Source organism: Oculina patagonica, chromosome 5 (assembly GCF_052425735.1).
Source record: "Oculina patagonica isolate OP01 chromosome 5, crgOcupat, whole genome shotgun sequence".
NCBI classification, from domain to species: domain Eukaryota; kingdom Metazoa; phylum Cnidaria; class Anthozoa; order Scleractinia; family Oculinidae; genus Oculina; species Oculina patagonica.
Genome location: NC_135762.1, coordinates 31,265,908 through 31,280,907, shown reverse-complemented (window position 1 = coordinate 31,280,907; position 15,000 = coordinate 31,265,908). Strand labels below are relative to the sequence as shown.

The 15,000-nt window shown below is 37.4% G+C and overlaps 2 protein-coding genes and 2 pseudogenes across 4 annotated transcripts in view; 3 read left to right on the top strand and 1 right to left on the bottom strand.

Moving 5' to 3' along the window:
- The window catches only part of LOC144653662 (uncharacterized), a 6,745-nt gene extending 2,527 nt beyond the window's left edge, over positions 1-4,218 (top strand). For both annotated transcript variants that reach the window (XM_078513716.1, XM_078513715.1), the window contains exons 5-8: positions 247-332; positions 516-629; positions 2,432-2,519; positions 2,908-4,218. The gene's annotated coding sequence lies outside the window, so the exon portion shown is untranslated. The remainder of the gene's footprint in view (positions 1-246; positions 333-515; positions 630-2,431; positions 2,520-2,907) is intronic.
- A 3,711-nt stretch (positions 4,219-7,929) lies between these two features.
- Positions 7,930-8,049, bottom strand: LOC144655739 (5S ribosomal RNA; annotated as a pseudogene).
- Positions 8,050-8,164: 115 nt separating this feature from the next.
- LOC144655735 (5S ribosomal RNA) lies at positions 8,165-8,281 on the top strand (annotated as a pseudogene).
- Positions 8,282-13,302: 5,021 nt separating this feature from the next.
- Positions 13,303-15,000, top strand: part of LOC144653660 (putative ammonium transporter 3) — an 11,665-nt gene continuing 9,967 nt past the window's right edge. For both annotated transcript variants that reach the window (XR_013570788.1, XM_078513713.1), the window contains exon 1: positions 13,303-13,451. The gene's annotated coding sequence lies outside the window, so the exon portion shown is untranslated. The remainder of the gene's footprint in view (positions 13,452-15,000) is intronic.

Below are 15,000 nucleotides of genomic sequence, written 5' to 3'. Positions count from 1 at the left end.
GTTTCCTTTCCCTATAGATGTTGACTTGATGGATCTAGGGAAGTCTAAGGCCTGGTGTTTGTCCCTCCCAATTACATTTGTTATTAAGTACATGCATGACCATAAAATAGGCAAAAATAAAATTCAGACATGCCTTACACATGTATAACGGAGGTAAAATAATATTGTATCTTTGAACGTTACAGCAAAACAACATGTAGCATTTATAAATGGTCAATCTTCATTGTGTTTTCTTTTATCTTCCAGGCTGGGTTACTGGGTGTTAACTGGTTGGTCAAGTATTCCAAGAATGATGAATCTGGAGGGAAAAAATTATGCCAATGTTCTTCTGGGTGAGTCATATAATAAAATGAAATTATAGTATAATAAATGATGACCTCAGGATGTTTTTGACTTAGTTTACAATTTATTACAAGTGGTATACATAATAATTTTTTATCAGAGCTGGCCTATATTGTCTGAGTTTGTATTTTATAATGCTACATTTTTACTGATCATTTAAATTTTTTTCTTAGTTGGCTTCCAGTCTACACAGACAAGGACCAGTGACTTGCTGTTGTGTCAATAGGTTCCTTGCTAAATAGCAGAGATGATGCCATGGTGTGAAGATAGAGGACCTATAAAAAATGGTATTTATTACAATCTGTATGCTTTTCGTCAAAGCAATCAGACAAAAATACTTTGGTGTTACCTGTGATTGACTAGCATGCCATGCAGGGGGAGGTAGCAATAGTCTTAGTTGGTTAATGCTAACTAAAGTGAACTCGAGTTAACTATTATAATTAACAAATAAAGAAGCCTAAGCCATGTTTTATACTGTCATAAAACACGACGGGCATTTGAGAACACGAGGGAAATGTAGAAAACATGAGCCGCAGGCGAATGTTTTCTACATTTCTCGAGTGTTCTCAAATGCCTGGAGTGTTTTATGACAGTATAAAACATGGCTTAGGCTTCTTTCTTTGCTTTATGATATAGATTTTAGACACCGCGAGTGAAAAGTTTAATTAAAAATATGTACAACAAGAGCGAATAAACAAAGATGAAAAGCAGAAAATAGTTTACGGGAAGACCAGAAAACTGACACAATTTCATTCAGTATTCGACGTAAAATAAGGCTAAGCATTTCAGGTAAGTTTGTTACCTTTTAATCTTGATCTTGTCTTTTTGAACTTCGATAAACTTCACCGACTGCACCGAGTGCAATTTCGTCTCAGCATAATATAGTAGTCTCGAACACATCCGTCCCTTGCTTCGTTCGACTTGAACAAGGCGTATAATTTCCAGAAAAGCTATTGCTTAGGATATTCCCGTAAACCTTAATTGTTGTCACAATCAAGTTCCAGCATGAATAGACGATTTAAGAGGAGATTGTCGAAGAAAATCTTCGAAAGAAAACTCTCTCGCTCGCTTTCCTTGCGAGTTTCATTCAACTCAAGCATTGGACACCGCGCCACAATTTTTCCCGCCTCACTTCGTTTACATCAAAATGAAATGTCCAGTGGATTTATACTTAAAAAGGAATTTAATAAAACAATTATTCCATTCGCCCTTGTTGGATACGAGTGGTTATAGCCAGCGAACAGTCAACGACGCGCGAAGCACTCGAGGAAAGCTGACGAAAAACAATAAAACATGATTTTTCTATGTTTTATACTCTGATAAAACATAGGTTTTTAGCCAATCAGAGTGCGCGTAGACTCCTATCTATATTATAAACAGTGATAAACCAGGTGAATGTGTGCTATAACAGAGGGCTTTCTAAGGAAGACAGCGAATAAGGCAACAGCTGTAAAGTAGTGACAAATAAAATTCACTAGTTTTTTTTGCTTAAATTCTTCTAAAATAAAAACAATGATAATTTTTTAAATAGTCTCTTCAGATATTTCAGTTTTTTAAGAAATTTATTAGATAAATCAGCAGATATATTGGACTGGTGTACAGAAGGTAGTGGGTTCTGCTGTTGGGAACTCATAATTTTTCCCGTTATCCCATGCTTGTGACAATTATTAACTAAATACAGTTACTTAGAGCAGTTTTCAATTGAGTGTTGTAAAACCAAAACCAAAGTAATTACTCTGGCCAATCACAAAGGACCCAGACAACCCAGTGAACCAATCAAAACTCGAAGCAAATACATGTAGCTGGCATGAAGCATGGGAAAATGTGCGTGAGCGAGTCACAATTGGTTTTGGTTATAGTTCTGATTGGCTGAGAAAGTGGCGCAAGATTTTTAAGCCAATCACTAAGCATAGTAATGCAAAACCAAAGCAAACGCAATTTACTTTCGACACTCAAGTGAAAACCGCTCTATAATGCCGGCTAAGCGTTTTCTAAGAATTGACCAAAAGGTTATAAAGTTCTGTCAGTAGTATTTAGCCTTTAGTTGAAATACTTGAGTAACACATTCCTATTAATGTGTTTGGTGTAGGTGTGTCTGATGTTAGAAGAGAACCAACTTTCCCAATCTTCAGAGAGTGTTGGAGAACATAAGTGGATTTGGCTGTCATCATTTCAGTGTAAGTTTTTGTGCAAAATGTGGTTCTTTCCTGTGATATCAAACTTAAATAACATGATTTGGTTTGGCCGGGGTGGGTTTGAATGATACACCAGGTTTTGTAGTAGTTGCACACTAAAAGTAACATTCACCTTTTCTGTAAGTAATAACAACTGTGTTCTCAAGAAAAGGGGGCAAGGCCTTTAATTTGCAACGAACTGTGAATTGCCAAAATTAGGTAATTGTATTCTTCAATGTTATAGGTTCATTTACAAAAAGGTTGCTGCCGTTTGTTTTTCCAAGTGACCCAATTCAAGTAGTGACGCTCTCGTCTGAATGTTAGTTCTAGCTTTCTTTTGCTTGCAAATCTTCATTTTTTTCTTTCTTTCTTTGCAATCTCTATTTCAAAGGATCCCAGTATAACACAATCAAACCTTTATGGACGTGTTTGCTTACTCACCAACACTAAATGCAGTAAATACAGTCACATCCAGTGGAGATCTATGACTGAAAGAATGTGCATGGATATGGTGTGTCTGCAGTCCAGACACGATTCCTGTCTCCTGAGAAGATCAAGTGATCAACAACTGGTTTCTCCTTACAATATTGTTGGTCAATTGTCCATTAGTGAAGTGATGAGAACAAAGACATTCATCAGCTAGAGGATATTGTCTTGATCTATCACCAAATTTCCAGAACGAACATTAAACGAAATGTATGGAAAAAAGTTAGGAGAATTGATATATAAAGAAAGCATAAGTAAACAGCATTTTGATTTGGAAAGATCTCATTTGCATTTACTTTCAACACACATTTATGTAACATATGTGACTACAAAACCTGTTTCGTCTATGACCTCTTCAGTTGGTTGCCATAACAGATTTGAATCTGGGAAGACTTCATGCATTCATGCATGGGAAGTAAACCTTGTTATCATGCAGCTTTCAAATGACATATACAACTATGTTATAAAATAACCAACAGAAACATTGATAACTACAATAAAAATAAAATAATGAATACTTTAAGAGAAAGATGAGCAATAAAATTACATAACATTTTGATGACTCCATGCCATACACATTTACATTTGAAAATTTTACAAATGTAAATGTGCAGGGTTTAATGTTCATCCAAACCTTATGTAGTTCAATCGCTCGTCTTAATCTTAATGTATTTATTCAAAATCTTTAGTTAAAATTAAAAACTAAAATTACTATAAAATAATATAATTTAAAATTAAAATTAAACAAAAACAGTTTGGAACTTGATATCTAGGTTTATATTTCATATGTGGTTACATGAAGTCATCCCAGATTCAACTCTTACATGGCAACCAACTGAAGAGCTCACCAAGTAATCTAGCTTTGCAGTGTCATATTTCATGTGAATGTGTGTTGAAATTAAATGTAAGTACAGTTGTTCCTGATTGACGCATTTATAAATCAGATTTTTACTAGGATGTTTTCATGGCCATGCAATAATTCTAGTATCCTTTATCAGGAATCTTAGAAGTATTTACAACAGATTCATGAAAGGTCATATATCATATGGAAATAAACACAAGTTGTACCTAAAGCTGTCCGAATTGTATTTTGTTTTTTCCTTGGACTGCGTAAATTGTATTTTTTTAGGACTCATTATCATTGGTTACCATCTTGCAAGGATGGAGATGGGGTGTAAAAATAGTGGACTGGGGAGTGGCTAATAATAAACATTGTTATACCACCCAACTGAAACATAGTTTTCTATTGTACGAGAACGCATCACATGATGCATCAAAACTATATAACTCCTGAGGGCGAATAAAACTCAATAACTCCCTTGGGTGGCAACAGGTTGAACTTGACCGTGCACTTGATCAGAAACCATGGTGTGAACGCAAAGCAATTCAAAGGTGTGGACAAAAGCTAAGTTTTTATTTTGTTTTTAGTCCGGAGTTAATAAAGATCATTAGAATACATAAAAATTGAGTGTCTCGGGGAAACACAACTTAGTGTTTCCCTTGGGGCTAGTCATTAAGTGTCACATGTAATGGGTCACTTTCACATGTATACATTGGTAATCTTTTGATAACATTCAAAGTACCCTTTGGTTTATCTCGTGTAATAGTGATATCTAAAATGACCTTTGTGAAATGGAAAGAATATTGCGTAAATAAACAAGCACTTTACCTAATCTGTTTACTTAAAATTAAACATGAAGAGATGATGAAATTTCAAGTCACTTGATTTTGCGGTAATACCGCACATAAGCTAGTTATTACTTTTTATCCGTGTGTATTTTGTTTCCTATAAATTGGCTGTGCCTTCTTATTCCTCTTAGTCTAAATACACTGTAATAAGTCGAGTTTGTCTCTCCTTTCTTCTCTTAATGTAGCGGTCCAAACTAAAAGCACCCTCTCTGCTGGGGCCAGCCCTGGGCATTTTTTACTATATGTCCCTATATGTAGTGTACTATATGTGTAGTAAAATCAAGGAAAGTTTAAACGTATTTGCAATCTTCTAAATCTCTTCATCGATATATCACGTGATAACCCATTTCAAGAAGCTAACCGAATAATCTTTTTAACACATATTATGTGAATGTTTATATCTAGTATAGAGAAATTGTATTTTATGTGATTACTACATTTCACTTTATTATACAGACAGGACTACCTCGCCGCTGAACATCGGCGAGTAGATAGCTCTATATTAAGTTAAATATTCTACATATTGAAAACTTGGCGTATTTGTTGTCGTTCTGTATAGTGAAACAGCAGGAGGGCATTTTGCGGGCGCATACGTGCAACCGCTGTACAAAGACCGCGTGATCTTGGGAATAAAAATGGCGCGGAAGATTCAAACTTTGTTTTTTGTACTGTTTATCGTCACATAATTTAATATAGACGTCAATTTCGCTAAGAAAAAGTGTTTTGTGTGTGGCAAGGCTCTTATAAAGCAGATTTTCTGGCCTGCTTCGGGATCGTTGTTGCAAATAATGGGAAAATATGTGGGACAGATAGGAAAGCCTTCACCGACAAAAATCAAACAGGTCGTAAAAAGAGGAAAACATTTATGCGTGTGCTGGAGTGTGATATATTAGGATCAAAACTTCACATCAAATCAATTGCTGTAATACAGGTAGAGTGCGAGCAATATTATAGCTTGTCGGGAGATTTTTTGCCTAAAGAGACGGCCACCAAAGAAAAGGGTTTTCCCTGAGGGGAAAGACATGTTTGGGTGTTCTGCACATGATAATGCAGCTCACTGATGACTCTAAAGCAAAGCCAACTTGCCCTCGACTGGCAAACAGAGTTTCCTGGAACAAGAACTGCAGTTCTTTAAAACACATTTAGGCGACACAGAAGTAGAACAGTCATTATAACAAAATGAACATCAATCTTAAAGAAATATACGTTGAATGAAAATTTGAAAATAACATTGTTTATAGTTAAAAATTATTTCTTAAGACATTTTATGCAGCAGTTATTAGAACGTTTCTGAAAAATATATATATCGCTTGTTCGTTTCATGCTATTTTTTGACTGGTGATCAAGGCTAGATTTTGATAAAGGAGCCAAAAATGTACTAATTAACATAGTAAAATGTAAACAAATAGTCTGACTACCAGCAAAGAATTACCATAACACTTTAAAATTAAGACCGATCTCAGTAATTCTTTTCTTGTTCAACGGAATAATTGTGGTACATCGAAATGTGAAGTTATTTTGACCAATGCTTAAGTTTAAGGAAATAATCACAAACGATAGTTTCTCTGTTAGAATAAACCAGCGAGAACGTACGTTAAAGAAAGCTAAAAAATACCACAATAGACCATTTTTTAACGCTACCTTCGCAGCATTAGACGATAGTTCAAGTACTTTAGGCTCCATATATCATCGGTAGACGCTGGAGATCAAGGTTAGATTTTGAGATTTTTGCATCGTGAGAACGATGAAATTGCAGTTTTATGAAAAATCTGAACAAAATCATGACCACTCGGTCAAACCCGGGATACTTGATTATAACATCGTATATTTAAAACTGCTGTTTTATATTTTAGTACTAAGTTGCCATAGCGCTTTGTCCGTTTAGATCTCCCAGCTATTAAAAACATGGGCAAGGTATTTAGGTTCTCGAAATTCGGTCGCCATTTTGTCCACGCGCAATGTTTAATACACATAGCCAAAGTCGATCAGATAAACGGCACGCCGACATCAAAGTATGCTTGTTGTTGTCAGAAGATAAAGCAAGGACTCTTAGTATCGTATACAGCAAATAAAACTTAAAACACCTTTTATTTTGAGCTGAAAATTAGGTCATAAATTGTGAAAAATATGTAAACAATCGATAGCAGAACTTCTCTGTCGTGCGCACTAGCCCATATCGACGCATGCGCACGCAAAATGCCCTCCTGCTTAGTGAAACAGTCACATTATGTGATTCTCTGATCACCGTTGTTCGTTGCTTAGCAGCCGGGCTTTTCATAAGGTTGTGCCGGAAGTAACAGCAATTTGCTGTTTTACATCCGCAGATCGGATATCGGCAGATGTGATAATAGCAAGAATGACACAGCAACCACTGGCGCCAGTGGTTGCTGTGTGGCATTTTTATAATTTATTTTTATAGTTTAACTAGTTGTACCTATCGGTAAGTGCCAACGAGCGAAATACTCATGTTTGTTCATAAGAACAGATATTGAATGGTTTTTGATAGAACTATATTTGAAATGACCAAAATATGGTAAATTGTACTATTTCTCTGGTGTTCATAAATGACACAGGCTTGATAGCCTGCGTAGCAGGCGCCGTAGTTTCCAGCGCGCGTATTCTCGCGATCGCGCACTCTTTTAAACACACTAAAAACGTACACAGATGTCTGCTATGGGGTGACCCTATTCGGTGGAATGGCGGAATGACGGAACGGCACGGCGGAATGGTGGAATGGCGGAATGGCGGAATATCCTAAAACGCGGAATGACGGAAAATCCTAAAACGCGGAATGACGGAATATCCTAAAACGCGGAATTGTGAAACATTAAAAAAAGAAGCAACAACAGCAACAAAAACAAACAAACAAAAGGAAAATTATAACTGCTAACTTTCTCGGACGACGATTAAGGCTAAGAATGTCGCTAAGAATGATTCAGGTACTTTAACTTGTGGATATTCGTCGCTGTGACAGAAAAGCCAACTTGTTTACAGCGGCTGCTAGCAGTAGAAAACCAGAAAACAGTAAATATAACCCATAGACGAAGGGTTCTTTATATATCTTCTTAATCCTTCGAAGGATACTCGAGTGATCGAGGGAGGATTTCGTTATTTTACAGAGTTCTTGTGCCGCTCGAGACAATGAACGTATAAAGCCGAAGTACGCTAACGAAGCCGTTAGAAAGAAAACGAAAGGGCCTGAAATTAACTGAGTTTGTACTGAGAAATTAAAAAAAAAGGAAATCCACAACAAGGGGTTTCCAGATGGTCACCCATCCAAGTACTAATCCCGCCCAACAGGGCTTAACTTTGGCGATCGGATGAGAACCGTTGTTTTCCATGTGGTATCAGAAAGAGCGCGTAAATCAGTTTATAACAGTGTAAATCCACTTAAATCATCGTTCAAAAGATCCATTATAACCAGGTGTTTCTGTTCTTTATTTGCATGACTCTTGTAAGTCTTTGCTTCGTCTGGGACTGATACCACAAGGAAAGCACTGGTTCTCGTCTGATCGCCAAAGTTAAGCCCTGTTGGGCGGGGTTAGTACTTGGATGGGTGACCATCTGGAAACCCCTTGTTGTGGGTTTCCTTTTTTTAATTTCTCAGTACGAACTCAGTAAATTTCAGGCCCTTTCGTTTTCTTTCTAACGGCTTTGTTAAAGAACTTCGGCTTTATACATTTCATTGTCTCGAGCGGGACGACAACCGGCTGTAATTTTACGAAATCCTCCCAGGCGATCACTCGAGTATCCTACCTCGAAATCCCGGCTCTAGATCGACGTCCTCGAAGGATTTTAAAAAAAGATATGTAAAGAACCCTTCGTCTATGGGTTATATTTACTGTTTTCTGGTTTTCTACTGCTAGCAGCCGCTGTAAACAAGTTGGCTTTTCTGTCACAGCGACGAATATCCACAAGCTAAAGTACCTGAATCATTCTTAGCGACATTCTTAGCCTTAATCGTCGTCCGAGAAAATAAGCAGTTATAATTTTCCTTTTGTTTGTTTGTTTTTGTTGCTGTTGTTGCTTCTTTTTTTAATGTTTCACAATTCCGCGTTTTAGGATATTCCGTCATTCCGCGTTTTAGGATTTTCCGTCATTCCGCGTTTTAGGATATTCCGCCATTCCGCCATTCCGCCGTGCCGTTCCGTCTTTCCGCCATTCCGCCGAATAGGGTCACCCCTGCTATGCAGGCTACGGGTTTGACAGATTGATAACTCTTGACAAATCTTTAAATTCTTCTCAACGTTAAAATGTCACAAAATGTAGGCAATAAATGAGGTTTAATCACTGTTTTGTAAATACAACACGTGATGGTTGAAATGTTTCCGTCCACAAAAGGGATAGTTGCATTTCAAGAACTTCTTTTAAATCAAATCCCATGTTCAGTTACGCAAAACTTGAAAAATTTGAACAGAAAACAAAACTTGAACGGTCAAGGATTATTTGGAGACAAAATGTTTATTCAAGTTAACATTACATTTGCCGTTAGAAGCAAAAAACTTTTGACTTTCTTGTGTGTATGACACTGAGTAATTTTAGTGAGCGTCGCTTTGTATTGATGTTATTCCTACGCGGAGCGAAAATGCGTGCCAAATAAAATATAAACGGTATTTGATTTGGAATAAATCATCGGTCAAACAATTACTATAAACACAATAAACACTAAAAGGAAGCATTTACCCGACTTCAGCATTCTCATAAGTCAAGAAAACTCTATTTGAAGTCAACAGTACGCTTTTGATTTTCATGTGTCTCTTCGATCGTAAATCAAAGGACTCCAAAGTCGAAAGATTATTTCATCGCTTTAAAGACCTTGATGTTCGTTTTTTCGGCGGTCGAATATTCTGTAGGGTACTCCCTTTCGATTTATAATTCCCTAAAGGTGTATTTATCGGTAAAGGGATGAATGACCACATTGAAAATCTTAACAGCGAGCCGCGTGGACGCCATTTTGGTCATTTGCTCTCTAGCAAGGAGTGAGAGACTGGGAACCAGTTGGGAAGAACAATACAACCCAAATATGGGGTTTACTTACACCCAAATATGGTCAAAAAAAAGTCCCTTACGCAGAACTTAAGATTTTCTCTGCCTATACACTCATACGCACACGGCTCTATGATTCTGCCGCCTCGACAGCCTCGCCTCTTGGCTCGGCTGTCTCGTTGGCAATGAAACTATTCCGCGAAAGCTTACTTCAAACCTTAACAAAATTCTGAAAATTGAGTACTTCCAGTAATTTTCTACTTTTCATTTATATTTTAACTTGGCCGGTTTAGTTAACTAATGTGGTGTATTTTATTCCATCTGGCGGTGCAGCAATGATTTTTTAAGTGCCTCACACTCACTCAATGGCGATTTCAATTGCATTTGACGCCGCTTATCCGGTTCCACTCAACTTTTTCAAAAATGAACGAATGATGAGGCCACCATAATTGATAGTTATTGTCGATTATTCGTTAAGCGACAATCTTATATTAGCGTCCTTGATTATTACAAGACAATTAAGTGAAATGAAAATGTATTGCTAAGATAATGTTTTGCATGTGAATAAAACTTATAACAGCTCAGGACGTATGTAGGCGAGAACACTTTTGGCTTCCGTTAAAGGCGTTCTCCAGGAAACAAGAAGAACCAAGGTACATCATCACCCAATTTTCATTTTTAAAACGAAAAAAACCCTGCTAAATATCACATTTAAATAGTTATTGATTACAATTTATGTAAAATTTGATTAGGTATCACTGTTGTGTGATATCGATCAAGACAAAAGCGATATCACGATCAGTTCATCAATTTTATTTTCCAAGCTCGTCTTTCATCAAACAAAAAACGATAAAAAAGCTCGTGTTGACTGATGCTGTTGGCTTTCGAAGAACTATACTATATATAAAAGAAAGAAATCGGCAGCCTTCCTATAATTGAGTACTGGTTATTACTTAGTGAAACCATAACAGTGAAACCTCGATTTAACGAAGTGCCAAAGGACTGTGGAAATTTGTTCGTTATATCGATGGTGCGTTATATCGAAAACCTCGATATAACGAATTTGCGGAAAAACAACCAAAATGTTCGTTACATCGAAGTATAGTTAATAATTGTTTTTCACGCTGTTGCGTTGCAGTACCAGCATTTACTGATCTGAACGACTGTCAAAAATAACATTTGTGCTTTAATGTCTAATACCCACATAGGTATGGACATATGTCTTTGAAGTTATTTTCCAGTCCTATAAGGATTTAAGTATTTTCATCCTTGTTGGTCTGTTCTACATTCATCTTTTGTCGCTTGTTAACTGAAATTCGTTATATCGGGGTACATTTTACGTTTGGGCTTCCGGATTGTGTTCGTTATAACGGGAATTTCGTTATATCGAGGTTCGTTATATCGAGGGACTGTTCCATACATTTTACTGTAACTTTGGCCGGGCTGAAGAATATCGTTCGTTATACCGAGGACTTCGTTATATAGAGGTTCGTTAAATCGAGGTTCCACCGTATGATATTGTCTTTCAGTTCTTTAGTTTCTAGTCCATAATTTTTTTTTTGTTTTTTTTTTTTTTTTTTTAAAAAATTTTTTTTTTTAATTTTTTTTTTTTTTCCCCCCCCACCCCCCCCCCCCCCCCCCCCCCCACCCTACGGCCTGCATAATGATTAAGATGAAAGGAAAATTTAGATGAAGCCGGTTGGCGGCGAGACATATTTAAATGTAGGCACGTAACACGTACAAAGTGCAGAGGTTGAATTTCAAACCGAGTAGGTATAACAGTAAACATGTATGTAGCCTTATAGCCACACTAAATAGAATAGAGAGTTCCAGACATAACAATTAACATATAACAAATAGCTACACCTTAGTGGTAGATTTTGGCACCTAGAAGGGAACCTTTTTTTGTGAACTATGAACTTTTATTTCAATGTTCGCATCGTTGCTACAAGGCAACAGATTTATTTACTACAATTTTTGTAGGTTTTTAATTAACAGTAGCATCTCCTTCGTTGAAGCTCGCTCAATTCAGCGTGTGTGCTTTTTTGTTCGCGCTCTTGACGGTTTTGTAAGAGAAAGTAGAAGGTCTGTGAACAGGCTGACTATTTACAGATACGTATACATGCCATTTAGGGAGGCGCGTGGCCTTGGTTGTGCGCCGGCCGGTCCGCGGTCCGGTTCGGCCCCGGCCGGGGTCCTGGTGTGTTCTTGGGCGCCTCTCTCGTCCTCTCTCCCCCGGTGTTTGGGTCCGGCGACATTGCTGGGGGGGGGGGCCCTGCTGGCTGCTCCCTTCGGGGGGGTGTTTCCTGCCGCTTTGCTCGGCCGGGATGCTCCGCGGTGGGCCGCTTGGCTCGTGGCTTCTCTTCATGCCATTTAGCAAAAATTAAATCGGGTAGGGTAATCAATACACTGCAAAACTGTGCTATCTTTTGAGTTCAGCCAAAGATCGGCAAAAAAGGAAATGACGATTCCACACGAAATATTGCATGCAAAAGAGAATACCGATCAATTATTATCTACTGTTGTTTTTATGCGGTAAATTTCTAAAAGAATCTTTTATTCAAGGATTCATTAGTGCATAGAAACAGTTCAAAAAATGGCGATTAGAGAAAGCTTGTCGCAATCAATGCAATTCAACATCTAACGCATTTATATCAAGTTAATTCAAGACAACCAACATATATGCAAAAGCATAGCCGTACCTACCCTCCCTCCCTACCGCCCGCCCGCCCGCCCGCCTTTAGTACAGTTTCTCCTGGGGGGGGGGGGGAGTTACTCCTCGGCTAAACAGAGCGAGGCGTCAAATTTCAAGTTATTATAGCTGTATTTCTTCTCACATTTCACCGAATGTCTTCTACTGATTGGCCGGATGAGACCGACATATTTTTCTTGCAATAAAACCAAAATTGAAGTTAAAATACACAACATGGCCAACCCATTTTAATTGCACTAACTCCATTTCAGATTGTTTGAAAACTAACACAATGAATATTTTGTTTATCATATCTTGTTAAATCAATATTTACGAGCTGATCTGCAGTAGGTAATTGATTGCGCTTCGCTTTGGTCTTTTAAATGGACGTTAGCCATTGTATAACATAAAAAAATACACAGCAGGCTCGGAGACAAGATTCTGACTGCAAGTAATTTTTTAATTTGGGCGCTAGCGGAGACGGGGTTATGTTTTGAAAATTTTTCCGTTCTTCCTCTGCTTATATGTAGCACCCATCTAGCCAGGCGGTAAATCCTTTAATTTAAACATTTCATTGTGTACACTTCGGAGACGTTTATAATAAGCATAGGTAAACAAAACACTTTTGGCCAGCAAAGATTCATTTCAGAAAATGATAACTTTTGAACGAAAATTTCGCCATAACGATCTTTAATCGCGAAACGAAAGGAATCGAATTGAAAAGCCGAGCGGCTAAGAAGGGCACAAGTATCGTAATAAAATGTTCTTGGCAGTAGAACAAAAAAGCCAACAACCTTATGGGAAAAATACAAAACGCTTCCTGAGTTTAAGTTTGGAGGTGTTAATTATTCCGAGATATGAAATAACACCTGCTTATTTTATCCACCGCTTAGCACTCGCGCATTCAACATATGAAAATTCTGTGCCATTAACACTTGTTTTCCATAATGTGTCTTGTTCACAGATACCACAAGTTTGCCTTAAACATTTTATCTTCTTAATTCTTCAAGTATGAATATTGTTTGAGGAAATTGAGGCACAGAATATTGCTATCACAAAACCTAACGAAGAGAAAATTACAGGTAAGTCAAAGCACATGTCTACATCTTTTTCGATCTCACGGTTATCTCGCAGTAATAATTATTGGGAGTCAGTATAACTATTAAGCCCTTGTATGATTAGTTTCTGTATCATTTTTCTGGTATTTAGTACCATGAAAACTATTTTGAAAGAAAATAAATCTGAATTACCAATACATTACAAAAAAATGAATGCGAAAGAACATTTTAGAAAAATATTCTATGAGACGTACACCCGGCCTGCAGAGAAAATTTCTCTGTCCGTTCTTAATCATGTTTTTGGTAAACAAATTAAATATTTTATTCAGAATATCTGTATAATAGAACTTTTTATAAGGTCTGTAGCCTCAAACGAGAAATGCCAGTGAAGATTTTGAATAGAGTCGCTCTTCACCGTTTTTCCTTTCTTTCCAAGAAACTAGAATACGAGCTGTTTAATACTTCACACTTTTGAAAGCGAAAAACGCTTATTAAACAGCGCGTACACCTTTAATCTTTCTCTTACTTTGCTGTTGAGCCATGTTTTCACTTGTTTTATTTTTATCTAACATTGAATGCGAGCGTGTTCAGAATTCTGAAATCGGTTGAAACCGGCAAACATTGCTATTATCGCAAGCCGTAATTTCAGAGTACCTCCTTAACATCGCTTTTATAAATAATTTTGAATTATAAATGCATAACTCCAATGTGTCATAGTAATGACTTTTCTATTTTATCATAATTACTATGTTCACAATTCTACTTTTGCACGCAACCCTAGCTCCCGGGGGGGGGGGGAGGGGTACACGACATAATTTCGGGTAGGGAGGTGCGGCCCGGCCTCTTAAACCCTGACCCTGTTTAAGACACGAACTTCTGATTTTCCTACCCTGTTTAAGACAGAATGCCAATTTTTGATACCCCGTCTAAGACATAAACAAGTACCGCACTGGCTTTATTGTGATCGTGAATTAAGCTAAGTATCAATGCCGAAATCAATGTAAGTCAGCAATACGAAAGAATTTGTGAAACTTTGGCTTGTTACACCTCTGCAGCCATATAAGCCTATCCTGTTTGACATTGGTCCATGCAAAGATACCCCGTTTAAGACAAAAAGAGGTGAAATATATACCCCGTTCAAGACAGAAACGCCTAAAAACCATACCCTATCGGGCCGCACGTCCCCGTTAAGCCCTAATAAGGGAGTGCCCCCCCCCCCCCGGGCCATAGCTGGATTCCAATTTCTGAAAGAGGAAAAAAATAGGAATGTATACTTCTGAACCTAACATATTTTAATATGCGCCCGAACGACTTAACTCCAACATTAAACCATTGTCAACCAGGCAAGCGAGAAAAATAAAAGAAAAACATCGAGAATGCAACATTGTCTTCTCACAACTAACATTAAAAGAATTGTATGGAATTCAATGAAGAGAGTTAATATTTCTAACTTGAATGTGCCAGAGTTAATCGATGGTCGCAAACCAACAATTTGCTTATATTTACTTAATTTCAGATCTATAACTAAAAATCCGCCTGATCAAACATCAATAAAGCCGGCAAGTTAAGTATA